This window comes from Canis lupus, chromosome 9 (genome assembly GCF_048164855.1).
Source record: "Canis lupus baileyi chromosome 9, mCanLup2.hap1, whole genome shotgun sequence".
Taxonomy (NCBI): domain Eukaryota; kingdom Metazoa; phylum Chordata; class Mammalia; order Carnivora; family Canidae; genus Canis; species Canis lupus.
In genome coordinates this window covers 40,973,618-41,000,741 of record NC_132846.1, presented here as the reverse complement: position 1 = coordinate 41,000,741, position 27,124 = coordinate 40,973,618, and the positions used below count along the sequence as shown (strand labels likewise).

Here is a 27,124-nt window from a genome sequence, read left to right as displayed (position 1 = left end):
AGATTTTCCAGCCCCACCCAAACCTTCATTCAGGTGACTCCAGCCTTACCACAGACAGACCCTAAGCCAGAACCCCCTCCAGCTAAGCTGCTCTTGAGTTCCTGACCCATAGAGACTGCAAAATAATAAATGTCTTTTGTTTTGAGCTGCAAATTTTGGAGCAATCTACTATGCAGTAGGAGACTAATATATCCCCAAAATCTTTATCACTGTGAGATTATAGGTAATTTCCATTTTTTATTTTTTGTCTTACCCATATTTTCAAATTTTTCCTTCAATAAATCTCTATTATCTGCATATCTCAACAAGCAGTAGAAAGACTAGAAAGAATAAACAAAGGGACAACCACCATCCTAGGTTATGGACACCCCATCAATGACAACTATGTGTGACACATTGACTGGAAACATTCGTGTCAGCCTTTACAATGTATGTTTTACTAACAAAACTGGGCACGAGCTTCCAAAAGGAGGCACTGCTGCTCTGAAGGCGAAATGGCTGAACCAGGCAGGTCAACCGGGATTCCTTGGTTCCTGATGATGTAGCCCAGGGTGAGGTGGAAGGATCTGGGCTCACGAGAACTAAGATCTTATCTCAGTTTGTATGTGTCGTTTGTTCTGTTTTGTTTTTTTAAGATTTATTTATTTAAGACAGAGAGCACAGGGTGATGGAGTGGGAATGGCAGAGGGAGAAAGAGAATCTCAAGCAGTCTCCATGTTGAGCACAGAGCCTGACACTGGGATCAATCCCATGACCCTGAGATCATGACCTAAACTGAAATTACCAATCAGTTGCTTAACTGACAGAGCCACCCAGGTGTCCCTCCTATTTTAGTTTTATATGCAGCCCAGGCAAGTCACAAGCTCAACGGGCCTCAGGATTCTCATCTGTCAAATGGGCATTACTTCTGTAGAATTCATGAAATTGGATATTGCCAAATAGGTTACTTAGTCCATTCAGACTGCTGCAGGGAAACACCACAGACTGGGTGGCTTATTCCTAAAATTCCTAATACATTCCTAAAATGTATTTCTCACAGTTCTGGAGGCTAGAAGTCCCAAGATCAGGGTGCATGGTGACATTCTAGCAAGGGACTGCTTCCTGGTTCATAGTCAGTGCCTTCTCATAGCATCCTCGCAGAAGAGGCCAGGGATCTCTTTGGAGCCTCTTTCACAAATCCCATTCATGAAGTCTCCAGTCTCCAGACCTAAGTACCTCCTCACAGCCCCACCTCCTAATACCATCACACTGGGCAGAGGATTTCAGTATATGAATGGAGAGTGGGCACAAATGTCCATAGCATTTACATAGAACAAATAACATGATTATACATAATGTAGGGCAGTGATATGCGGTATAAAATAGAAACATTACTTCTCTACGAGAATAATCCCTACAACCTATGGTCTTGTGAATGTAATCTTATGGACTAACAATTCTTATTTTTAGACAGTTTTTTTTTAATGCTGAAGTATTTTAAAATAAATTATAGACATTATGAAATGTCACCCCTAAAGATCCTGTCCAAAAAAAATGAGAACATTTTCCTGCATAATGACATGGCATTTGGCCAATGATACTGCAAGAAGATCCCACCAATCAGAATTCTAAAATGATAGCATTCTCCTCACCCATCCCAGGTTTACCAGCCTTCACTGTCAGGATCTTGTTTAAATGGCAGTAGCAATTGATTGGCCATTTGTAAATCAACTGAAGTGGGCCTATGGAAATGGAGAAATACTCAAACCTAGGCGTTTACAATAAAATAGGTTTCACCCATCTACAAGGGAGAGAGAATACAGCACAGAGACATTACACAAGAAACAGGAGTGAGCCAGAAAGAGCCTTCCAATATGTGCCAAGTTGGCGGACCCACAGGGCCACTGGCTCCCTTTCCCAAATCCATGCTGGAAAAGCTACAGAGGGAAACAGAGCTTCCAGGAACCAACATCAAGAGGATAACAATAACAACAAGGCCTGAGAAGCCCCTGGGGAGGTGGCTGGGACCAGGGCCCTGCCTTGGGCACTCTTCTATACACAATACAGGGCAGGAGAGCCAGTGTTTCTGGGGACTATGTGCTCCCTAACTGGGGCACGGTCACACTTTCAGAAGCCAAACAGCAGACCACACAAGCCCCTGTGTTATTTGAAATAGAAGGATTAGAATAAGAACAAACAGACCGAGAGTCTAAAACAAGCCTGAAGTAGAATTAGAGAGACAAAATAGAAGCAGTGTGAAACAGGCAATATAAAAAACACGTAGAATTATCAGGTATGAACATTCTAACAGTGAATAATAGGCACAGGTCCAGGCTGGGACTGAAAATGAGATCCAAGGACAAAGCAAAAAAGAAAACAAAGTAGAGCTGCACAGGCAGATACTGAAGGTGCACTCATCACCACCCCCAGCTGCACCCCCCTCGCTCCCCACCCCCCACCCCTCAGCTGTGGTTCGCCTGGAGAGCTTTCTTATAAAAGACCTTGGGGAAGAAGGCATCATGTTTCCAGGTACTGGCACCACGATACTTGCTGTCCCTGGGCCTACAGTTTAGAGGTCCTTCTTCCTTCCCACCTGACCCTTTGGCCCAATGATTTCAAGTTGAATTTCTCCCTTGGATGCCCTACACGCAGCACTGATTACACCAGGTCTCCATGCAGAAGAAGAATGTGAGGTCCCTTGTTTAAAAAAAAAATTATGGGGGTGCCTGGTTGGTTCAGTCGATTAAGAGTCTGCCTTAAGCTCAGGTCATGATCTCAGGGTCCTGGGATGGAGCCCCACATTGGGCTCCCTGCTCAGCAGGGAGTCTGCTTCTCCCCCTCCGTCTGCCTGCCACTCCCCCTGCTTGTGCTCTCTCTCTCTCTCTCTCTCTCTGTCAAATAAATGAATGAAATCTTTAAAAAAACTTTTTTTTTAAGTATAAAAAATTATGAAGAGTTTCAAGATGGTGACAGCACATTATACCAAGCATGGGTCCCTCCTGAGGCTGGGACCCTGTGGAGCTGCATTGATTTAAAGTCTAGGAAGCCTACACAGTCCATAGGGCCTGGGGGCTCCCTGGCCTTCTCCAAACCGCACCTTTGCAGCTGGGGTGCATCAACTGGCTTTGGGTTCCCAAAGATACTGCTGCTCTAAGTTTGTTTATCAGATGAGAAGATGCTGGTGAGACAAGGGCTTGAGGTTGGGTTTGAGTCTGCATGGAGGAATGGCCGGGGAATGGATTGTGACAGCTTCCAGTGGGTGGCCAAGGAGATGAAGGGAGCTCCTTAACAAATCCAAAGCCAGTTGAGAGAGACTCATACCTTCCCTAGAGCCATCCGTCCATAAAACTGCATTATCAGAAAAGCCACCAGGCCTATAGGGCCCCAGTGAAAAATTTTTAGTCAAGCTAGGGAATTTTGTTTCTTTGTTGATTAAAAAAAAAAAAAGTGGAAGGTGATCGGGAAGTTCGGAGAGTCATTCAACCCCTTGGTGAAAACCTAAGGGTTCTGGAACTCTGCATCTTCTTAGACTGCCTTCTGATTGGGCATCGGGAAGGCTTGGGGGAGGGGTGCATAAAATATACATAGCATAAAATTTTAGCCATTTTAATCATTTTTAAGTGTACAATTCAGTGACATTTAAGTACATTCACACTGCTGTGCAACCATCACCAATTTCCAGAACTTTTTCATCCACCCAAATTGGAATTCTGTCCCCATTAAACACTAACTCCCCATTGCCTCCTTCTGCAGCCCTTGGCAACCTCTTCTCCACTTACTGTCTCTATGAATTTGTCTGTTCTAGGTGTCTCAGGTAAGCAGAATCACACAATATTTGTCCTTTTGCATCTGGCTTATTTCATTTAGCATGATGATTTCACTTAGAATCCGTGTTGTAGCATGTGTCAGAATTTCATTCCTTGGGGCACCTGGGTGGCTCAGTTGGTTAAGTGTCTGCCTTCAGCTCAGGTCATGATCCCAGGGTCCTCGTATTGAGCCCCATGTCGGGCTCCCTACTTAGTGAGGAGCCTGCCTCTCCCTCTTCCCACCCAGCTCCTGGCTTGTGCTCTCTGTCATGTGCTATCTGTCAAATAAATAAAATCTTTTTAAAATTTTTAAATAAATAATTTTTAAAGAATTGAATTCCTTAAATGATAAATGATATTTCCTTGAGTGGATATATCACATTTTGTTTATCCATTCTTCTGTTGATGGACACTTGAGTTGTCTCTACTTTTTGGCTATTGTGGATAATGCTGATGTGAACATTAGTATACAAGTATGTGTTTGAGTCTCTGCTTTCATTTCTTTGGGGCCTATATAGGAGTGGAATTGCTGGATCATATGGCAATTCTGTGTTTAACTTTTTGAGGAACTATCATACTATTTTCCCCATCCATAAGTTTGCATTCCCACCAGCGATACATGAGGGTTCTAATTTCTCTATGTCCTCACCAACATTTGTTATCTGACAATTTTTTCAAATAATAGACATCTTAATGAGTGTCAAGTGGTATCACAAGTGCTTTTATTTTGCATTCCTCTAATTACCAATATTGAGCATTTCTTTCATGTGCTTATTAGCCATTTCTATGTCTTCTTTGGAAAAATGTCTATTCAAGTCCTGTGCTCATTTTTTGAATTGCATTTTTTGTAATTGCTGAGTTGCAGGAGTTCTCTATATAGTCTGAATATTAATCCCTTATGAGATATATGATTTGCAAATATCTTCTCCCAATTTGTGGAGTGTCTTTCCACTATTTGACAGTGTCCTTTGATACATATGGTGGAGAGGCTTTTGAGGAAATAATGTTAGCACAGCAGTCTACTGCTATCTGGAACGGGTACAAGATATTATCCGTTGGTCTCTCCATGGAGATCCATTCTACCTCCTTTTCCAGTCACCAGGTGCCTGGCTTCTCTGTATGCAACATTGGGCTCCCTTGCGCAATAAACCCAATGGCTTTGCAGTTGGGTTAAATCAACAGGTAACATCCATCAGGAGACCTGCAGGGTGACAGTTCAGCTGTACTTCTACCACAGATCACAGCTGCTATATCAGGTGGCCCTACTATTTCCAGGTTCTGGTCACTGCTTCACCCTTTTGCACCAGAAGGCCTTCCGCTCTTAGGGGCAGTAGTCCCCCCTACTCTTGCCAACCCTAAGAAACTGCACCATGCATGTTGGTTTCCCTGAACCCTATGTAGGGGAAGACATTTCCTTCAACCCTCTTAGAGTCCCTGGCTGGGTCGGAATATTAAACCAACAAAGACAGATTAATAGGAAAAAGTGTACAGATTTTATTAAATTTTTATATGTATGTGGAAGCCTTCATAAGAGGTGAAAGCCTGGAGAAGTGAACAGAGCAGGGAGTTTTATACCTTTTAGACAAAGAAGCAGGAAATTTGTCAGGATTTGACAAGACAAAGGGGTTTGGGTTAGGGATAGTAAACGATGAAGAAATCACTGGAAAGGTAAGGGTTAATTTCATAAGGTTTGTTTCTACAGATTTCTCAGCCCCAAATCCCCTGGCCTCTAGTGATAAGAATGTCTTCCTTCTTCCTGGTACAGGGATGGTACCTTCTTCCTGGTACAGGGATGGTACCTTTCATACATATGCGGTTTTATGACCAGCACCAGAGGAGAAGAAGAGCAAGGGACCAGGGGAGGTCAGAGCAACCTTCCTGGCTCTGCTGTTTCCTCAAACTCCTTCCACTTTCAGATATTCAACATGCCAAGATGACATATTTTGAGGTAGCATGTTCTGAACTCCATCATCTGCCCTTTTGCTAAACTTTCCTCAAACTAGTCCATCTGAGCATCTCCTGCTTGACACTGACTATAAGAACATACACCCTTTGGAAGCAGGAAGACCAGAATTCAAATCTTGGCTTTTCTGTTCAATCACTTGGACAGGTTCATCTCTCTGAGCCTCCCTTCTGCCACTGTCAAGTGGAAATAATGACATAAATAGGGGTCTGGGGAAGGTAGAATGGAAGAGAAAACGTGAATACCCAGCGATTTTATGTGCTCAGCAAGTACTAATCCCCTTTCTTCTGTTGGACAAAGCCAATCTTTGGTCCCTCTCACAGCTTCCTTTGGCTTCCCAGATTCTAGAGCCCCTGACCTGGTAATCCATCCCTGGTCTGGTCAGTCCTCACTATCTAGATCTCTTCCTTGCCACCTAAGTAGCCCCAGAGACATCCTCATGGACCCCATTTAAAGCCAGTGCATCTGATTGTCCCATTCCTTGAGAGGTCTTTCTGCTTAAAGTAGTTGGAAACATATTAACCAACAAACTCATTCCAAAACTTTATTTATGCAAACATTATGGTCCCAGGTAAGGAAATGACCTAACTCAATTAAAATTTACAGATCCTCGAAGTTTGAGGCTGAGGACAAATGCTAAGGACACTTGACTAGCAATTTTCCCAAGGGCTGGCCTTTTATAGTTTCCAAAATCTTACCAGACAGGTATTGGAGTGGCAGGAGGGAGCACAGCAAAGAACCAAGGCTGAGAGTGTGGCTTCTGGAGTGGATCTGCCTGCCTGGGCTTAAATGCCAGCCCACAGTCCTCCCCGCCTGCTCACTAGCTGCATGATTTAGGCAAAGAACTAATCCTCTCTGATTCTTAGTTCCCTCACTTACCAAATCAGAGTATTCATGCCAACTTCATAGTACTGGGGTAGTGATTACATAAAATAATCCAAAGTACTCAGTATAATGCTGGATACATGATTCACACTCAATAAAAGTTAGCTATTTTTTCATTTCTATTCTACACTAGTATATATAGGAAGATCCATCAGTACACAGTTGGAGACAGGGGCTACAGGCAGATGAATTATCATATTTTATGACCTTATCTCATTAAATAAGGTCCTCTTGGGGGTGTCTGGATGGCTCTTTTGGTTAAGCATCCAACTCTTGATTTCAGGTCACGTCATGATTTCAGGGATGTGGGATTGAGCCCTGCCTTGGGTTCCAAACTCAGCAGAGAGACTCCTTGAGATTCTCTCTCTCCCTCTCCCTTTGTACCTCCCTCCACTTGCTCATGCTCTCTCAAATAAATAAATAAATAAATAAATAAATAAATAAATATTTTTTAAAAAATTAAAAAATAGGGGCACCTGGGTAGCTCAGTCAGTTAAGCATCTGCCTTCAGCTCAGGTCATGATTTTGGGTTCCTGGAATTGAGCTCCATTTTAGGCTCCCTGCTCACAGGGGAGTCTGCTTCTCCCTTTCCTTTTGCTCCTGCTCCTGCTCATGCTTTCTCTCTCTCAAATTAATAAAATCTTCAAAAAAATAAGAGGCTTTTTTTGTTATAAAAGTAATGACTCTTTATTGTGTAGAGTTTGGAAACTATAAAAAAAATAAAGAAGAAACTAAAGGTCACCTTGTAATCTTACACACAAGTACAACCACTAATTCTTTTTGGTGCCTTTCTTTTTTTGAAGATTTTATTTATTTATTTGACACAGAGAGAGAGAGCACAAGCAAAGGGAAAAGGGAGAGGGAGAACCAGGCTCCCTGCTAAGCGGGGAGACCAACATGGGGCTTGATCCCAGGATCCTGTGATCATGACCTGGCCAAAGGCAGATACTTAACTGACTGAGCCAAGCACCACTTTTTAGTGCCTTTCCTTCCAGATTGATATACATTGGGTTTTTTTCATATGTATTTGTATTTATCGTAAGTTTTTATATACCAAGAATTTTAATACTGATTTATCACTGCCATGACCTTTTCCTTGTTTCATTGGACTTCTAAAACATGATTTTTAATTTAAATCTATCTATTGGTTCAGTTGTATGTACATCTTTAAAAGCATATGCTGTATAAAATAACATTCTGAGGGAGAAATACTTTTTCCCACTCTCATCTTGCATGACACAATTTATTCAAATTCTTCCCATGTCTCTTTCACATTAATGTCTTTTCTCCCTAGAGCCATCTCTCAGTTTTCTAGGATTTGTTGCCTTCTCTTTTGTGTAAGGTTTGCGTTTCAGCACTTTTCACATCTATTTGCTGTCACTGGAAATTTTATCCTAAACCACAAGTGAACAGTTAGTTCTGCCTAAAACAGTTCAGATTTTCTTTCTCAATATAGGATTAGATAGTAGAAAGTAGATTTTTCATGTGCTATGTGATCTCTACAATATAACCATTTAGTTCATTTCCTTTATTTTTTTTAAGATCTTATATTTAAGTAATCTCTACACCCAACATGAGGCTTGAACTCAACCCTGAGATCAAGAGTTGCATGCTCTAGGGACTAAGCCAGCCAGGTACCCCTAGTCGGTTTCCTTTAAATATTGTATTTCTAACGAGTTTTATGTGGACGTAGTACAATAATCCAAAGGAAAGGTGATTTTTCACTGATGCATAATTCTTCTTCTTAAGATAGAATATGAGTACTTAATCTGTCCCTATTAAAGGATATTTAGACTGTTTTTCATCTTTCATGCATTTTATTTTTTGAAATAGCTTGAAGAACTAGGAACATGGAAAAAGTCAAGATCCACTTCAAGAGATAACCTCTACTTTTCACTGTTCTTAGTAGCATCTCTCTGACCTCCCTGAACAGTAGCCAAATTCCACCTCTCTTTAGGACCAGTAATATTCTTTGACACTAGGTGGTGGTCAGGGGGCTGAAGCTCCAGGCCCAGGCATTGCTTGCAGTCAGGGAAGGAGTCACAGGGCAATAAATCTTCAACCAGCTCCTGCTTGCTCCTTTTTAAGCTCTGGATGCCCTACGAGCTGCTAGAAGCAAGGACACAGTCCAAAGGGTACACTTCAGTCCAGCAGATAATTTGGCCATCAGGCCACATGTGCAAGCCTACATACCCGAGTTTCTGCAGGCCAGTGTCCCACCCCTTTGCCAGTTCCTTGTATTATATAAATCAAAGCCTCAGACCTCCAGGGAGTCACCAGCTGAAAATAAGTCAGGACTGAGAAAGGAAAGAGAATTAGAACAGGGATAGCCAAACAGATTTCTGGCCCAACAATGGGATATCCAGGATTGGAATTATCCCAATAGACAAATACACCCTTGACAAGGTCAAGTATGAGGGACATTGACACTTGATACTTTGGGGTCTGGAGGTGTACAGAAAGAAACAGACCATCTCTCTCCTGAAAATTCTGCCCAGGTGCCTAATATCTCAAGAAGCTGCCCAGTTGGTTTTGCAGGAGTCATCCAAACCTAGCACAGGATGTTTTTCCTGGTGATTGATAATTCAGAATGTTCAGAATGAAGTTAGAGGCAGGAAGCTACTGAACTGAGTTCCACCCACTAATGTGTGTAAATGTTAATGTCGGCTCTCAGATGGAGGTGGGGTGGGCAGCAGGGAGTTCTGATTAGTAGCATCTCCCAGTTTCCATGGTGTAAATATTCCCACTACAGCCATCAAGCCATTAACATGATATCATTGAATGCAGTCATAGAGATGTGAATTATAGAGTATTTCTACCATATAGACACAATAGATAGAAATAACTTCAAGAGCATAGATAGTAGCATAAAGTTGTAATGTAACAAAGATGTGATGTTTTAAATATTTATTTTATGTTGTTTTCAATATAATGTACTTAATTGCAAGCTTATGTGATTTAATTTTTAATAATGGATGTCTAACTGATGGCATGAAAAATTCCTGAAAATCAACCAGCTTTCCATAAGGTGTTATAAGCCAGCACACCATTAGGACTTTCACCCTCCCTGTCACTGACATGTATGTGGGTCCCCAATCTAACGTAGAGCTAGCAGAGCAACACTGGGCAGAGTAAAAAAGTCATGTTGAATGTGAATGGCATTTGAACTGTTCCTTCATTTCTCCATTGCTCCAATGACCCAGTGTATATTAGTCAGGGTTCTCCAGAGAGATAGAATCAATAGGAGATGAGATAGATGGGTAGGAAAGTAGAGAGAGAGAGAAGATAGATAGATAGATAGATAGATAGATAGATAGATAGATAGATAGATAGATAGATGATAAGAGATTTATTTTAGGAATTGACTCACATGACTATTGGAGGCAGAGTCTCACAAACAGTTGTCTGCAAGCTAGAGAATCAGGAAAGGCAGAGGTATAATTCAGTCAGAGTCTGAAGGCCTGAGAACAGAATCTCTGATGTCTCAGGGCAGGAGAAGGGGAACATCCCAACTCTGGAAGAGAGAATTCCTCCTTCCTTCACCTTTAGTTCCATTCAGGCATCTGATGGATTAGATTATGCCCTCCCACATTGGTGAGGACTCATCTCTTCACTCAGTCCTCTGATTCAAATAGTAATCTCCCCCAGAAACAGCCTCCCAGACATCTAGAAATCCTCTTTTACCAGCCCTCTGGGCTTCCCTTTCGCCAGTCAAGTTGACATATAAAATTAACCATCACACAACCTTAAACCTTTCTTTAAAATTTGTTTTAATGATAAAATCGAGCAGATGTGCAAATCACCAAGGCACAGACAATAATGTAATAATCACTTATAAACTATCCAGTTTAAAAAGTAAAACACTAGGGGGCCTCTGGATGGCACAGTCCATTAAGCATCTGACTCTTAATTTCAGCTCAGGTCATAATCTTGGGGTCGTGAAATTGAGTCCTGCGTGGGGCTCTGGGATCAGCATGGAGTCTACTAAAGTTTCTCTCTCCATCTCCCTCTGTCCCACCCTGCATTCTCTCTCTCTCTCTCTCTCTCTCTCTCTCAATCTCTCAAATAAACAAATAAATCCTTTAAAAAATAATAAAACAATAAAAAATAAAATAAACGGTAAAACATTACAAACTCATTTGAAGCCTCCTGTGTATCTCCCTCATCACATCCCCATCCCTCCTCCTCAGAGATGATCACTGTCCTGAATTTGATGTTTACCATTGATGTCCTTACCTTCATAATCTTAGTACATATATAGGTATGCATGTGTTTGTGTATATGTGTGCAACATATGTATACGTGTATGTATTGTTTCCAGCCTCTTTTTGCAAATAGGAAAATGCAACAAAGCTCAGAGTCCAACTTGCTTAAATAAAATACCTTTTTCATTAAATTTTTTTTTAAGTTTCTGATTCTGAAGAAAGAAGCTCACCCAAAAGAGGCTTAGAGGTGAAACTGGCCTCTTTATTTCTAGCCTAAGGATAGTTTAGAAGGGTGGGTGAATGGTCATTTCAAGACTGAAATAAATCCTAATGAGCAAAAGGCTTTTTTTCTTTTTTCTTTTTTCTTTTCTTTTTTTTTTTTTTACTTCCAGATAATGACCTGTCTTCTGTTTCACTGTGAATGCCATAGGTGTCCGACCATGGTTGTCACTAATGTTTCCATCATCTGGCTTTTCATAGTCATTCTGTATAAATGCTACTATGAAGACATCCTATTCACTGAATCCTTTACTAACCATAATTTTCATCCAAGAGGTAAGAGTTAACATAGTATTTCTATTTTATCCCTTTTTTAAAATGACAAATATTGACAAACATCAAGGCAGGAAGATGTTATTTACGCAGACTGTTGTAAGCTAAAAATCACAAGATGGAGATTTGTGATTCTTTATCGAACTTGATTATAAAAGTTTTTATTGAGTACTGTCAGACTCGTAAGCTGGGGAGAGACTTCAGATTTATAACTTGGTCCTAAATGGGCAACAGCAGATATAAAATCTTGGAATTTAATATCAGCTTTGAAAATGTTAAATTGAGAGTTCGAGCCGTTTTTACTTTATGAACTGGCACATTGTAGAATGCACGGACTGTATTGATTTCTGACAGAAGAGGCTGTCTCTAAAATGGATCTGAGCATTTTCATATTCCATTTCACCCTAAAGACACATTTTAAGCTATGTCCTCTTCATTTCCATTTAGTGTGTGTGACTTAATTGAAGAAGAAAGAAAACAGCTTTACAGAGAAGGACCTCTTCCGAGAGCCTGTTGGGGTCACCACAGAGGTGGAGAATAAAATTAAGGAAATCTGCTAAATGACTTGAAGTTCATGCCATGGATTTTTTTCTCCCAAGAGTTTCAGCTCAAAGCAGATTCAAAACAATTTCCCTGGGCTATTTTTGCAACAGAGTGACAAGAAGAAAGGTGTCTTTTGTGTCACTCCTTAGTCTTTTGGCCAACCATCCCCATCTGTAGAGGCCTCCTCACAACCTCTGCCCTCCTTTCTCTCTTTCTGGGAATGCAATGCTCTTGACTCAAAGGTTTTGGAGTTTCAGGGGCCCAAGCACCCTTGTCTGGTGACAGGTCTGGGAACATGCTTATCAGGGCAGAAACCATGTTAGCATCAGTTGTACATGCCATGGGCAGTTAACCAGGTTAGCTTTTATGTCCGGGATTCCAGCCCACTGGTGTCCGTACAGAAACCCAAGATTGGTTGTCAAAAAAGCTATCCTAGGGGTGCCTGGGTGGCTCAGTTAGCTAAGCATCAGACTCTTGGTTTCAGCTCAGGTCATCATCTCATGGGTTGTGGGATCAAGCCTCTCGTTGGGCACCTGCTGAGTGGGGAGTCTGCTTGAAGATACTTTCGCTGTCCCTCTCCTTTCTCGAGCATTTCCTCTCTCTCTCTCTCAAATAAATAAGTCTTTTTAAAAATATTTATTTATTTATTTATTTATTTATTTATTTATTTATTATTCATGATAGACACACACAGAGAGAGAGAGAGGCAGACACACAGGAGGAGGGAGAAGCAGGCTCCATGCCAGGAGCCCAACGTGGAACTCAATCCCGGGACTCCAGGATCGCACCCTGGGCCAAAGGCAGGTGCCAAACTGCTGAGCTACCCAGGGATCCCCCTCAAATAAATAAGTCTTTAAAAAAAAAAAAGCTATCCTAAGCAGGTCTTAGGATAGCCTGTGATTAAAGGGTGTTGGAAAGGAGCCTTTACCCCAAAGATATCCTTTGTGTTGGTTTTCTATGATTGTTGTTACAAATTGCCACAAATTAAGTGGCTTAAAACTACACAAACTTATTCTCTTACAGTTCTGGAAGTCAAAAATCCAAAATGGTTCTTGAGAGGCTAAAATCAAAGGCCATGTGCCTTCTGGAGGCTGTAGGCAAGAATCATCACCTTTTCTAGCTTCCAGAGGCTTCCCAAATTTCTTGGTTCAAGGCCCCTTCTCTTCCACCTTCAAAGTACATCAATCCAACCTCTGCTTCTGTTGTCACATTTCCTCTCTCAGTGTCTGACCCTCCTGTCTCCCTTATAATCACCCTTGTGGTTACCTGACTTTACCTGAATAATCTAAAATAATCCCCACATGTCAAAATCCTTAATTTAATCACACCTGCAAAGTCCCTTTTTCCATACAAGGCAACATATTCACAGGTTCTGGGGATTGGGACATACACATCTTTGGGGGCCATTATATGGCCTACCATACTTACAACTAAATTGAAATTTTGCCTTTTGAGAGACATTAGTTCAGGTCTTAAATTTTGTATGTTTAAAAATCCTTTTTTAAACGCAAACACTTCTGGTAAAGGTGATGCCAAGAGTATCTGAGAGAGCCCTGGCCAGCTCCTGAGTTCTTTCTGCCCATAACTCTTCTACCCAGTGGGGCTAAATTCTGTTGGTTTATGGAGACCCCTCTGTGGTGCCCCTGCCCCAGCCCTAAAGCCATGAGAAAACAAGGGAAATAAGGTTTTAAGATTGCATTAATGAATTCATCACTTACCTGATCAGAACAGAGATACCCAGGGTCATCTGAAAGAAAGAAAATGGCTCTCAGAGCTAGAAGACCCTTCCCTGAATGTCCAGATTTTTCTGGATGGTCTCAAGCAGAAGCAGCATGGCCTGGAAGAAAGTGAGGGAAAGAGAAGGCACAATGCTTGCAGGCCCATATACCAGGGAGCTCTGTTTGCCCATCTGGTCCACCTTCTCCATGTAGCTCTTTGACCTAAGAGGCTGGCCTCAACCAGTGGAATCAAGCCCTCTGGCTTCCAGTTGTGTTCAGCCAATGGAATTCACAAGTAGGATCAGAGGACAGGAGAGAGAAGCCTGAGGATTTTTTCCCAGGTCCCCTCCCTGCTAGACAGCTTTGGGAATGGCTGTATTTATTCCCACCAGAGGCTATGGGTCCCGTGGAAATGCTCTCTCTACTGCAGCCTTCCCTAGCTTCTGGTTACTTCCTCCTTTTGCCCTGGAGCTGGTAACTACTCCCAGGGTTGCTAGATTGGAGCTATATTAGGGGTGCTGCATCATCTCTTGTTGGCTTTGAAACACATTTGAAAAGAGTGCCTTCTTTAAGCTCTGCAAGCACTACACCCTTTTGAGAATGCTATTTCTCTTCTGGCCTGATACCTGCCATATTCTAGCACTGCCCAGAAGAGAGTAGAGTATCCCTAGGTCGATGGGGGCATGCGTCCCCATGGCAGATATTTCTTTCTGGTAAAATTGGTGGTCCCAGACCTTAGCTCTTAATGCCACTAAACTCTGCTCTTCTCTAATGCCCCCTAGTGCCCCCTGCACTGATTTCAGGAGCCCTGAACAGCCAGTTGATACTCTGACTCTCCAAGCAGCTTCTCATCGTATGAGAGAGAGAAGGCGGGGATTGGGCTAAAGTCACTTTAGCGGGTACATGTCTCATTGTACATTAATATATTGGCTTTTTTGTTTGTATTTCTCTCTGAGCTTTGTTCCTCTGAGTGATCATCACTCATCCACTCAAACTGAGGACATGAGAAAATGGAGCGTCTGGAATAGCCAGGCTGTGAACAGACGCTGGACTATAGTGAATGCCCCAAGGTAAATGCCACCGTGCCCAGCCACCTGGTGGCTGGGCCCTCTGGCATCTCTTGTAGTATCTGTTCCGGCATACACTTCTTGCAGCCTTCTATAGCCTCTAATATCCTCCACTGGGCCCACATTTTATGATCCTCCCACAGGCTGTTATCAGCTAACACCTTGCAGGGATTATGACAGCTGGCTCAGAGCAGGAATACATGGAAATGGGACAAGGCTCAATGCCTAGAGAGGGTGGGAGGGGGAGAGGTGGGGTGATGAGGCAGGAGGAGGTTGACAATAAAAAGGCAGTCGACTTAACCTGCTTCACTTTTCTGCAGCTGTCCCCTGGAGTACTCCTTCCCTGTGTCCCCTCTATGGGTCCCAGTTCTGGTCTTGACTCTGCTACTAACTACCTGTGTGACTTTTATCTTCTCCACATCTCTGTTTCTTCAGCTGAAAAAGCAATTCTACAAATCCATGAGTCTATCCTGCATGCATTTGTCATTTATATTCAAGTATTTTAAAACGCATGTATAGGGACACCTGGGTGGCTCAGCAGCTGAGTGTCTGCCTTTGGCTCAGGGCATGATCCCTAGGTTCTGGGATCGAGTGCCGCATGGGGCTTCCTGCATGGAGCCTGTTTCTCCCTCTGCCTATGTCTCTGCCTCTCTCTCGGTGTCTCTCATGAATAAATAAATAAAATCTTAAAAAAAACACACATGTATATTCTAGTGGCATTTAGCTGGGAAATAGAGATTCAGTTTGAAGTGGGCTCTTTAGGCTTCAGGTTTAGAGCACAGGAGGTCACATGAACTTAGGCGTGGAATCCAGCTCTACTTCTCTCTTCTAACTCTGGGCAAGCTATTCAACTTCTCTGAGCCTTATTTCCTTCATCTGTAAAACAAGAACAATGTTGCCTACCTTACATAAAGGTAAGGATTAAATGAGAATATATGTGTACCCCTGACATAAGCCAGGGTCTCCTGTCATCCAGTTGGCTTGGAGTTACATTTGAAGAAGACAGTCCTACAAGCAAATGTAATCCATACTGCTTTCTAATCATACTAGTATCACTCAAAGATCGTAAGAGAGGGCCTAGCCTATAACCTACAGCAAGCTTTCATAAAATATCTTTTTCTCCTTTGCCCAATCCCCCCTCTGTTAAAAAATCTCACAAAACTCTCCTTCCTACAGCTCTGGACTCCCCAGATTTAGCAAAACGAAATAAATCAAACATCAGAAAAGGCTGCCCAGTTTAATTTGATTTTCAGATATATATCAAATCTCTTTTTTATTTTTTTTCAAATCTCTTTTTTAGTATTAATATTTCCCATGCTTTCTTTGGGACCCATTTATACTAAAAAACACATGCATTATTCTAAAAACTTACTGGTTTATCTGAAATTCAAATGAAAGTGGTGTCTTGTATTTTATCTGCAACCTTACCTGACATGCAACTCATAGACTTTTTTCTGTTCTTCATTCTCCCCATCCCATATTTGCTACGTAGGTTGACTGAACTCACTAAGTAAGTTTCTCCCACTTCACTTTTAGATTTTCATCTATGCTCTGCCCGGTGCCAGCATCCTCCACAACGCAGGAGAGCTTTGGAGGGGGCCCAGCAAGAAGAAGCTTTCTCTCTCCCCCTGCCTCCCCAACCGCCCTCTATCCCATTCCCCCCATTCTACACCTTCAGAAGCTCAGTAGTCAGGAAAACCTGTGAGGGCAGGAGAGAGGAAGAAGCTAATTGTCAAGGACCAAACTTTTGTCAGTGTTAGGGAGTGAAGGCATTGCTCTCACACTTAACAAATAGGGGACTTAGATCAGGGTCTGCAGCTTTGTAAACACAGAGCTCTCCTCCTCCTCATTCTCATGAGAGAGACATCCTTTCCCAGCCTCCCAGTCCAAATCCAAGACCTCATTCTCTATGGAACACTCCAGAGACCTTAAAAGAGGCCTGCCCACCAGGTGGTCCCCCTGAGATGCTGTGGTGGCACCAAGCCCCCTGGGTCTGGATCCACAGCAGCCTGAAGTAACCTCTACTCCAGGAGTGTCCCAGCTCCATTACTTGGAAGCCCCAGGTGGTCATAGCATCACTCTCTTCTTGAGGTCACATGACTCACTGTCCTGGCCATCCAGGAAGTTCAAAATTTCCAAAGGCCCCTAATGAGCCAGGGAGTTCCTTCTGGGACAGTGGCCTCAGTTCTCTTTAAGGATGCCCTGTCCCACTGCTGCAGAAGACAGTAATCCTCCTCCATCCTGGGGCCACCTGAGGGAGTTAAATTCCCATCACAAAAACAAAACCCATTGAACTGGAATAGCATTGGTCCTGAGCGCCAGCAAGAGCCTTGCCTAGTTCCCAAAGGGGTGCTGGGTCCATTAAAGCTTTTCACAGCTGATTGCTCACCTGTTCTTCATTTTCCACTTCACTTGGTGCGCTAAAGAGTGTCCCAGAGAGAAGGACCCAGCAGAACAAACCAATAAAATTGAACATTTCCCCCTCAATCCTCTTTGAAGCAGACACTCCAGGATGTCTCAATGGGGAAATGTAGCTTCATTTCTTTCGTTTGGCTTTTTTTTTTCCCCTTCTTCTTTTGAGAATGGGAATCCAATCTGGAACAGATAAGACCCAGGGCTTAAAAAAAAAAAAAAAAAAATGGCACCACAATCATTTCTCCTTATAACTACTAAGGGGTTTCTCTAATGTTCTTTCTGTTCTTTCTTCCTACATCATTGCAACTTCCCAAGAAGCATCACATAAGAAACAGGAAAAAGAAGAATATGGCTGGGTGGCATGGTACATTTCCTAATTTCAATTTATTTCAACAAACACTTGCGGTGAGGGACCAACCCACAACGGGGGGATCCAAAGTAGGGTAAAGCCAGAGCCTGCCCCCCTGAAGCCCACCACATATGAGCAAAACAAAAGCAGGCGCCCCCTCCCACCACCACCACCGAGAGGGGCCTTGTGCCCACAAAGATCCGGGCAGGACAGAGCTGCATGGAAGGTCTTGAAATGAGGCACAATGCTGTTGTGTGTTTGTTGTTATTGTTGTGGGGTTTTGTTTTTGTTTTTGTTTTACTATCTCTCCTTTTCTATCCCTCCACTATTTTCACTATCCCCAGCTTACTGGGGTGGCTGAGGTTGAGCTTAGCCACTGGACTCTAGAAAACAGCCCATTGTGTCTAGCTTTTCCTATAGGTCTTTCTGTCCAGAATGACTGCAGGGGGCAGCATGCAATATATATTATATATATCATTATTTTAAATTGAGCATTTACTGTGGTAAGTACTAAGAGGATGGCTCTGGGAAACACCTCACCTCCACGGTGCTCACAGACCCACTGTTCAGCACAGAGCTAAAGTTATAAACATACAGACTTTGGAAATGAAAAGAGCTGGGTTGCCTTATCATCCATGAGACTGTAAGCTAATTAAATTCTCTGTGACTCAGTTTGCTGATGTATAAAATGTGGACAATAAGACCTAACCCTGTAGGTTTATTATGAGGTGTAAGCGAGATGTGCGTTGGTGTTCCCGACAACATGAGTGTGCTTCGCTGCTTTCAGGTTGTTTCCCATGAGTCTGTCTCATTTTACCAACATCAGAAGCCTCTCGAGGGCACAACAAAAGCTAGGCGTATCATAAATATTCAGCAAATAGCTTGTGAGTTATTTTTGAGTCCGGAGCCTGTGGACTTTTTCTGCAAAGCTACTGAGGTTCCCATTTCAGGCCAGAGCAAAGGGGGCCAGAGAATTTCCCACGCTGAAATACCGAATGCACATGTTTGCTCAGCGAATAGGGCAGAGGAAAGATAAAGTGAATTCCAATGGGGCCGTGACAGCCTCCTGTGACAGATAGCCTGCAGAGCAGAGAACACAGCTGAATAAACCCGGGCACAGAGAGAAATGAATGTGGCCAGGGGGATGCTCAGCAGCATGAAAGATAGTAGTAGGTCAGCGTGAGACTGAAAAGGAAACCTCATGACTGCCCAAAAAGAGACCAGGGCTGCTTTTTAGGTGGAGTGGTGCTCAGGGAACCCCACAACGTGGTTGCACCGAGACCAAATGGAAAAGCTACTGGGGGCCACACCGACTCGGAGGGCAGGGAAGATAGGTGATCAGTAAAGGAGTAATTCATTGAGTCAAAAGATGCTCCTCTCTATCCCACTCCCACCCTCACCACTTCCCCAGCCCTACCACCCCCTGGCCTAGGTGGGAGAAGCAACTGGACTGTGGCCTCCCAAAGAGAAACCTGTAGGATACTGAAAAAATTGCAAAATATTCCTTGTCTTGAGAGATCGTTGCGGGTACCTAGCAGATAAAAAGTGGTCAATAACTATTTGCCAATGAGGAGTTGAATCCTGAGCATCAGAGACCTATAATGTAGAGATAAAAGGGGATTATTTGGCCCATCCCTTTGCTTTACTGTGTGGAAACCAAAGTCCAGAGAAGTAAAGTGACTTGCCCAAGGCTGGGCCAGTAGCAAAGAAACTGGGAGTCCTTACTCAGATCCCCCAGGCCTGGGCTCAATGCTTGTTCTTCAGGCAATCCAGTCTACAATGAGCAGCAGTCCTGTTTCTTGTGCCTAGGGCCCCAGCCGCCCCTCTACCTCCATTCAAGCTCAGACGACTGCAGTGTGGGGTTTTCTTTCTCCCAGGTTCTGTTCTAACCTGGGTAACATGGTTGCTTCAGGCTAGTTTTCTCCCCTTGGGTTCTAAACACCTTACAAAGTTGGAGAAACTTTAATGAGGAAACCAACAGAACTCTCTTCACAAAGCAGAAGACTCAGCTCAGCTCAGCTCTCACCATTAATAGTGTCACTATCAATATTATTATTTGGTCACCAGCTACTGGCTGGGCCCAGGCAGTGATGTGCCAGCAGCTAAGGTGGTCCCCACGCCGGCCCGTAGAGCGGGCCTGCCCCCCTGTCCCTTACCAGACACCTCAGACCTCCTGCAAGCTCCCACAGCACCCACAGGAAGGAAATAAGCGAGTTCATGCTGGCCTGGGCTGAGTCATACAGTCTCAGACGGGAGAGGCTGAAGGAAGGTGACTGGAGCGTCCGGGCTTTGTGAGCTGCAGCTCGGAAGGAGGTCGTGGAAAGATCGCTCCCTGCGCCTCCCGTTGCCAGAGCCCCTGCAAGTGATCGCAGAGCCCAGGCTGGGCTGAGGCTCTGCAAACTGGCATTTTATTGCTCATTTTTAAAACGTACTAGTCATTGCCAATCTTCTGTTTTATATCTTTCAATTGTTTTAAAACTGTGTGCTCTGGGGCAGCCCCGGTGGCGCAGCGGTTTAGCGCCGCCTACAGCCCAGGGCGTGATCCTGGAGACCCTGGATCGAGTCCCACGAGTCCCACGTCAGGCTCTCTGCTTGGAGCCTGCTTCTCCCTCTGCCTGTGTCTCTGCCTCTCGGTGTGTGTGTGTGTGTGTGTGTCTCTGTGAATAAATAAATAAAATCTTAAAAAAAATAAAAATAAAATAAATGTAAAAACTTTAAAAATAAATAAAAAATAAAACTGTGTGCTCCGGACCCTGAGGTGATTTGAACAACAAGGGCAGCACTTCATAAAATAAATAGATAATGAGCTGCATTCCCTTCCCTGCAGGATGGAGATGGAGCCAGCAGGGGTGGGGTGGGAAGAGACCCAGAGAGATGGCTTCTGAGGGTTTGTGGGGTGCAGAGCCTCACCCCTGCCAGCCCGTTCCTTCTTCCCCTGTTCCTCCAACAGTGCCATACTGTGCTTCTGAGAGCCAACAGGAGCGGGAAAATTGGAAGCTAGGAAGTTTCATGAATCATTTGGAAATGTCTGTGGGCTTTGCTGTTGCCCAGGCCAGCTGGGCAGAGCCAGCTTGAGAAGACAGAGTACCTGCAGGGACTGTGTCCTTGCAGAGTCCTAGAGAACACAGCCCCAGAGTCAGGAGGGGAGTAGTATGATTGAAAGGAAAAAGCTAGAACCGCATCTTCCTGGCTCCAACTGGAAGGCCAAATGGCCAACCAGGAGGTACTGACAGTACCAACATTTTCCTTACTGAGGACTCTTTCTGTTTGAGAAGAAGGCCAAAAAGTCTCTGGAGTCACGTCTGGATTCTGGTTCCCTCTCTGCCTTTTCTGAGTTTTAGTTGCTTTGTCTTGGTTAAACGGTGGGGATAGTAATAGTATTTCATATACATGTTAGGAAGAGGAAAGGAACTGGGTAATCCAAGTAAATGTTGGGCATGTGGCAGACAGTAGATATTAGTTTTATTGTTATTACGTATTTAGTGCTAGTATTAGGCCATCGTGAGAGAAGCCAAAGGAGCAGAAATAGTCACTGTCCCTGAGGAATATGTTCTCCAAACTCCCACCACACCTCTTGACTGCCCACCAAATCTGATTTCTCTTCAGGAGCTTTCCCATGTGGTAGAGAGAGCCTGGCTGTGTTCCCTGGCTTAGCTCCTCGGCCCCTGACCTCCACTTATGTCAGCTAACTTCTCTGAGCTTCAGTTTCCTCTCCTGTAAAGCGGAAATAATAATGAAGCCTCCATCTCCTTCATAGGGGCACAGTGAGCTTCAACTGTGATTATGTGTGAACATGCTATGAAAGTTATAAGGTAGTGTGCAAAATAGACAGTTAGTATTCTAATCTCACAGGTTTCACTGAGTGCTGCATTGTCCCACCTTTTCTATGACATAAATCCAACTCAAACTGTCTTAAGTGAAGGAAAACAAGAACAAAAAGAGGATTTTCTTAGCTCTTGCAAAGAAGTAACTAAGGAGTAAATTCTGGAGTAGTTGGATCCAGGTTTCCAAAAGATGACATTAAAAATCTGATTCTCTCTTTCTCTCAGTTCCACTTTCCTCAGGTGGATTTACCAATGAGATGGCAAAGGTGGCCACAAGCCCTAGAGCTTGCAACCTGTCAGCTTGGCAACCCAGAGAGAAACAGTTCACTCCTTTCTCCGTAATTCCAGCAAGTGTCAGAATTGAGTCTCAGTGGCCTGCCCTCGGTCATGTGCCTATCCGTGGCCCTTTCACCTATGGCCAGGAGAATGGAATATACCAATTTGCCAGACCTGAGTCACGTGCCCCCCCCCACCTGGAGCCAGGAGATGTGGCCCCCCAATTGCATAAATAGAATGGGAGGAAGCAGTTCCCCAGAAGAAAGGTAGGACAGGGTCTCCAATAGAAGAGAGAAGAACGGAGATACCAGACGACAGATGTCCACGGCACACAGATTGTGCTACTGCACTTTCTGGCGGGATGTAGGAAAGAGAAGTGAGAGCCAGACACAAAGTCCCAGAGAGCAACCACACATTTGCTTGGTGCTGTGTTTGAATCAACACTTCCTTTCCCTAGAGAACTTTGCCTAGTAAAATGGCTTCAGACAAATGAAGGTCCTGGTCCATTTTTGGAAAAGAGAACTACTCTTGCTGAGAAACACCACTGTGAGTGATAAAGGGAAAGAAAACCCTATTTCCTGACTCATTAAAGCAAGAAAATGCTTAATAAATACCATTTGATGATAAAGTTCTGACAAGGCCACTGAATAGCCCACGATTCTGACCGTTCCATTTAAGAATCTGCATGAGCCCAAATCTCAGCTGCTATTAATAGGGGCCCTGTCGCTGGCAGGCTGAAGCAGGTTCTGTGCACAGGAGCGCAAATACCAAGTGGGGGACCCAAGAAACCACAGGTATTTCAAACCAAGTCACAACATCACTTCAGCCCCATTCCACTTCCTTTGGGGGACTGGCCGGCTTCCTGCCATTACATACCACTTCTACCTCCTAAATAGCACTTCTTGTGCTATTTTATTATATGTAAAAGGTATATACATACTTATTTCAGGAAACTCAAATAAAAGGATAACAGTCCCCGTATCCTACTCAAACTTGCTGCAAATCCTCATATCCTTTTCTAGGTATATATGCATGGAGACTGCATATAAGATTTTTAAGTGGGATTATTCTGTTTTATAACATATATTGAATACTTCTCTATGCCTATGATACATTTATATAGCATCAGTTTTAATAAATTCAAGGATTTAAAAAAATTATATTGATGTACCATAAATTATATTTACCCAATCCCCTATTGATGGACAGCTAGATTGTTTACAAGTGTTACTATTATGGTGTCCTCTGGAGTCATTTAAAGATAAAACAAACACACAACTGCATAATGGGGTTACAGTAGGGTAGCATAATGGCCAGGATGTTAGGGTAAGAAATATGGGGCACAATACAGAAAAAGGACTATGAGAGGAAGAACTGCCTCAGAAAAATATTATTTCTGTCTGACATCATGTAGACCACAGCTGGAATCCTGAAGTTTTTTTTTTTAATCCTGAAGAGAAAGGCTCTTCTCCCAGCTCAGTGGAGTTTTTGCTAATTAAATGACATAAAGAAGCTTTATCCATATGGGTCCTATTGTTTCTATGTGGTGGTGGTAGATAGATCATTAATTCCTCTAGCTTTCATTATATATGTTTCAGTTAAATAACTAGATGATAAATCACCCCACAACTTACTGGCTGAAATCAACTACTGTATTCGCTTCTGATTCTGTGGGTCACCAAACAGGGTTGTACAGGGAGGTAATTCTATTCTATATGCCATTTGCTGGGGTCACACACTTGGCTTCCTTTACGTGGTGGCTGGGTGGTAGGTCTAAGAAGAACATACATATGTCTGGCACCTCAGCACTTCTCCACATGGCCTTTCTGTCTCCACATGGTTAGCTTGGGCTTCCCCATAGCATGGAAATCTCAGGGTAGCCAGACCTCTTACATGGCAACTCTTTCCAAGTAGGACAAAATTGGAAGCTACAGATGTCTTTAAGGCCCAGCCTTTGAAGATACACAATGTTACTTCCAGTGTATTCTGTATGTCAAAGCCAGTCTCAGGGTCAGCCTAGATTCAAAGAAAAAGGAAATAGAGTCTGCCTCTTGATGGGAAGAGAGGCAAAGAATTTGCATCCATCTTAACCTACTACAATAAAGCTGATGAAGACAAAAGGCTTACAAGGGTCTTGCACAATTAAGAAATAGAACATTCTGGGGTTGCAAATCACTAAGACCCAAGTGTGGACATCTCCAGCTGGAAGAGTTTCCCCCAGTTCAGAGCAATAAACCAAGAGACCATTACCAGGGTTGCATGTAGGAAATGGAATCTTTGGCAGAACTCATACCCAGGAGATAATAGTGACACTGGTCCTGCCCAATGGCCCCCACCCACAGTGCCAAAGGAAGGCACTTTGGCTCAGCTCCTCCCTCTGCTGTGGAGCATATCTGCCCCTGGGCTCCTGCAAGGCACCTGCTTCTCCTTTTGTAGATTCCTCAATCCTTAAATACAGTAATTCTTTCCCAAGAATTATATTGTATTATGTGAGTTTTGAGATCTTCATGAGAACCTTTGTGATGAAATCACAAATATCGGCTCTGCAAATGTTGATATGCTACCTCAGACTAGCAATAGTAAAGACGGTATAGGTTGCCTCATGAAAATAGAGAATTTCCCATGTAAAAGTTAATCATTTTTTTTCCTATGGGGGCCTTGAGAAAACTAAAATCTCTTTCATGCCATTGGGCTCTAGAGGTCTGCATGAATCAGCCAGTTACTCAGGGAAAGACCTGACTCTCCCCCTCACAATTACTATGATGACTCAGAGAGTTTCTTGATCACATCCACTCCTCTGAGAGCTAGTTCTGTAGTTTCTTACAGTTTTGCCCAAGTTCTGGGCTGGCCTAAATTTAATATCAAATCATTCTTTGCCTGATTCCTACTGAATTGATAAAAAAAGATTCCACTTGAGATATAGTACCTCTGAAATAAAGGCATTTGTGGGGTAGTATGTAGGTAAATGGGCCACGTGATGGGCAAGGAGTTGGGTCCTCTATTGTAATCTAGATACAACCTTGAGCCCAGCCATGGAGATCTAGCTTCTCTGCAGAAAAGTACACTGTGGCCTCTTTAAAAAGAGCTTAGACTTAGTGTCTGTTTTCACTCTGCACTGATCAGATAAGGGCTGACCAGCTTTTTAATATTTAAAGTTTCTTTTTCACAGTCCAGCCTGAAGCCTTGTGCCTATTTGATTTATACAGCACATATCTGGCTGATGCTGGTGAATTGAGACAAATATCTTTTCAGAACTGAAAATGACTCCATTTTTTCCTATGCCTCCCTCCAACCATCAGGCCGCATTTGAAAAGCTGAGGGTGGGACAGATGCCTTCTTCCGTGGGAGAGAACTCCAATCCCCTCCCCCCCCACCTTCCCTTAGGCTTCTCTTTTTATCGTCCCTAGACCATTGGGAAGAAATCAAGACATTACTTTATTCAATTGGGATCATTTATAAATAGCAGAACCACTTTCTGCTTCGCTGCAGCTCATGCTATTGAGATGAGTGAATTAAAGTAAACGGCTATCAGAGAAAGTAGGGGAGTGAATTTTAATGTAGCATACAGCAGACCTTCCTTTGACATCTTTTCTCATAACATGACCATTGTGTATCCGATGGGGTGAACACCTTGGGACTTGTATACCAGGTCCTTGTATCTGGATACAAGGCTCTGGGCAGGCCAGATCAAATGGAGGAGGATAGGGTGCTGGGCCTCACATCCCTCCCCCCACACCACCTCACCACCTCCTGAGCCTGAAGTTAGCAGGTATCCACATCCTGAGCTTCATTCTGTGGCTCCAGAGGAAGAAAGTGCCCACTTCTGTGGAGAAGTGTTCTGTCTCTGATAGAAAAGACCCCTTCACCAGGTGTCAGAGTGGCTGGAAAAATTCTGGGAAAAAAGAAGAAAGGGGTGTGTGTGTGTAAGAGAGAGACAGAGACAGAGACAGAGAAAGGAGAGAGAGAAGGAGGGAGGGAGGACAAAGGGATTAAGAAAGATGTGAACTCAGTCCTGGGCTTTCTCACATTGTTGTCTCTCTGCTTTCAATGAGCTGGGTCAGAACACCCTGCTGAGAACACACCCTCCCTTCCCTCAGAAACCTGAAAGGGAACTTCGACTTCAGTCACTGGTCTGATTTGGGCATTGTAACAAATACTTTATCCCAGCTTTATGTTTGGCCTTCTGTGATGCCCTAAGGGACTAGATGCATCTCTCTCTCTCTCTCTTTCTATCTTTATCTCTATCTCTCTCTCTCTTTCTTTCTCTCTCTCTCTCTCTCTCTCTCTCACACACACACACACACACATGCACGCAAGCACGCACGCACATGCACACACCACGCACACACACACCCGCCTCATGCTCCCACGTTAAGATAGGATTCTCTGCTTTACGAAGGGAACTGTGAGGACCTAAATATAAGGTGTAGCATCAGAGTGAGGGAAAGAAAAGAGTGGGAAGAAAACTCACCCAAAAGGACTTTCGAATCTGCAGACGGAGCTATTTTTTAAACTTTACTTTGAATTCATTTCAGGCTACAGTAAAGCACAAAGGACTTTTATCAGAAAAATACAAAAAGGACAAAGAATGCCTGTACACTTGTCTTGGATTTGCTTATCATTTTCTCTATATATACACATGTATTTTTTTCCTGAACTAGCTGCAAATAAGTTGCAGATATGATGCCTCTTTATCCCTAATACTTGAGCATGCATTTCAAAAAAAAAAAAAAAGAAAAAGGACATTCCCTTTCATAACCCCAATACATTATCAAAATCAGGAAGATGATATTGATGAAATACTATTATCTAAAGTACACATCTTTTTCAAATTCCATCAGTTTTCCTAACGATGTGCTTTACAGCTAAAGAGAACTTTTTTTGATCCAGAATCCAATCCCAGATTAGACATTATCATGTCTCTTTAGGTTCCTTCTGTTAGAAAAGCTCCTCATTCTTTGTCATTCTTGACATTGACATTTTGAAGAATATAAGCTATTTATTGAATAGATTGTCCCTCATTTGGAGACTGTCTGATGTTTCCTCACAATGAGATTCAGGTTGTACATTTTTGGCAGGAATACTACAGAGGTGATATTATGTCCTTCTTAGTGCATCACATCAGGAGATACAGGATATTGATTTGTCCTATTTGTCCCTTGTGATGTTAACTTTGATCATTTGGTTCGGGTTGGGCCTGCCAAGGCTCTCTATTCCCAAGCTACTATTTTTCTCTTTGAAATCAATATGTATTTTATGAGGAGATACTTTGAAATTGTATAAAATACTGTTTCTCATCATACTTTTACCCACTACCCATCCATTGCTAGTTCTTGCCTGAATCAATTGCTGCTATGAAGGTTGCCAAATGATGATTTTTCGAATACCATTATTTCTTCTATATTTATTAGTTGAAATTTTACTGTATGGAAGAGCTTTTTCTCTTCCTCCATTTATTTATTTGTTTTTATCCATATGAATTCATATTTATTATTTTATTCAATAGATTTTAAAGCACTATTTGTTTTTCCCCAAAATTCAG

The 27,124-nt window shown here is 43.0% G+C and overlaps 2 long non-coding RNA genes across 5 annotated transcripts in view; one reads left to right on the top strand and one right to left on the bottom strand.

Moving 5' to 3' along the window:
* The window catches only part of LOC140640109 (uncharacterized), a 147,634-nt gene extending 135,680 nt beyond the window's left edge, over positions 1-11,954 (top strand). For all 4 annotated transcript variants that reach the window (XR_012036755.1, XR_012036754.1, XR_012036753.1 and 1 more), the window contains 2 exons: positions 11,231-11,393; positions 11,838-11,954. This is a non-coding gene — a long non-coding RNA (uncharacterized lncRNA). The remainder of the gene's footprint in view (positions 1-11,230; positions 11,394-11,837) is intronic.
* On the bottom strand, positions 8,273-17,329 carry LOC140640113 (uncharacterized). Its single transcript, XR_012036759.1, has 3 exons — positions 17,108-17,329; positions 13,652-13,770; positions 8,273-10,045 (listed from the first exon to the last, which is right to left on the bottom strand). It is a non-coding gene; the product is annotated as an uncharacterized lncRNA (long non-coding RNA).
* Positions 17,330-27,124: the final 9,795 nt, after the last annotated feature.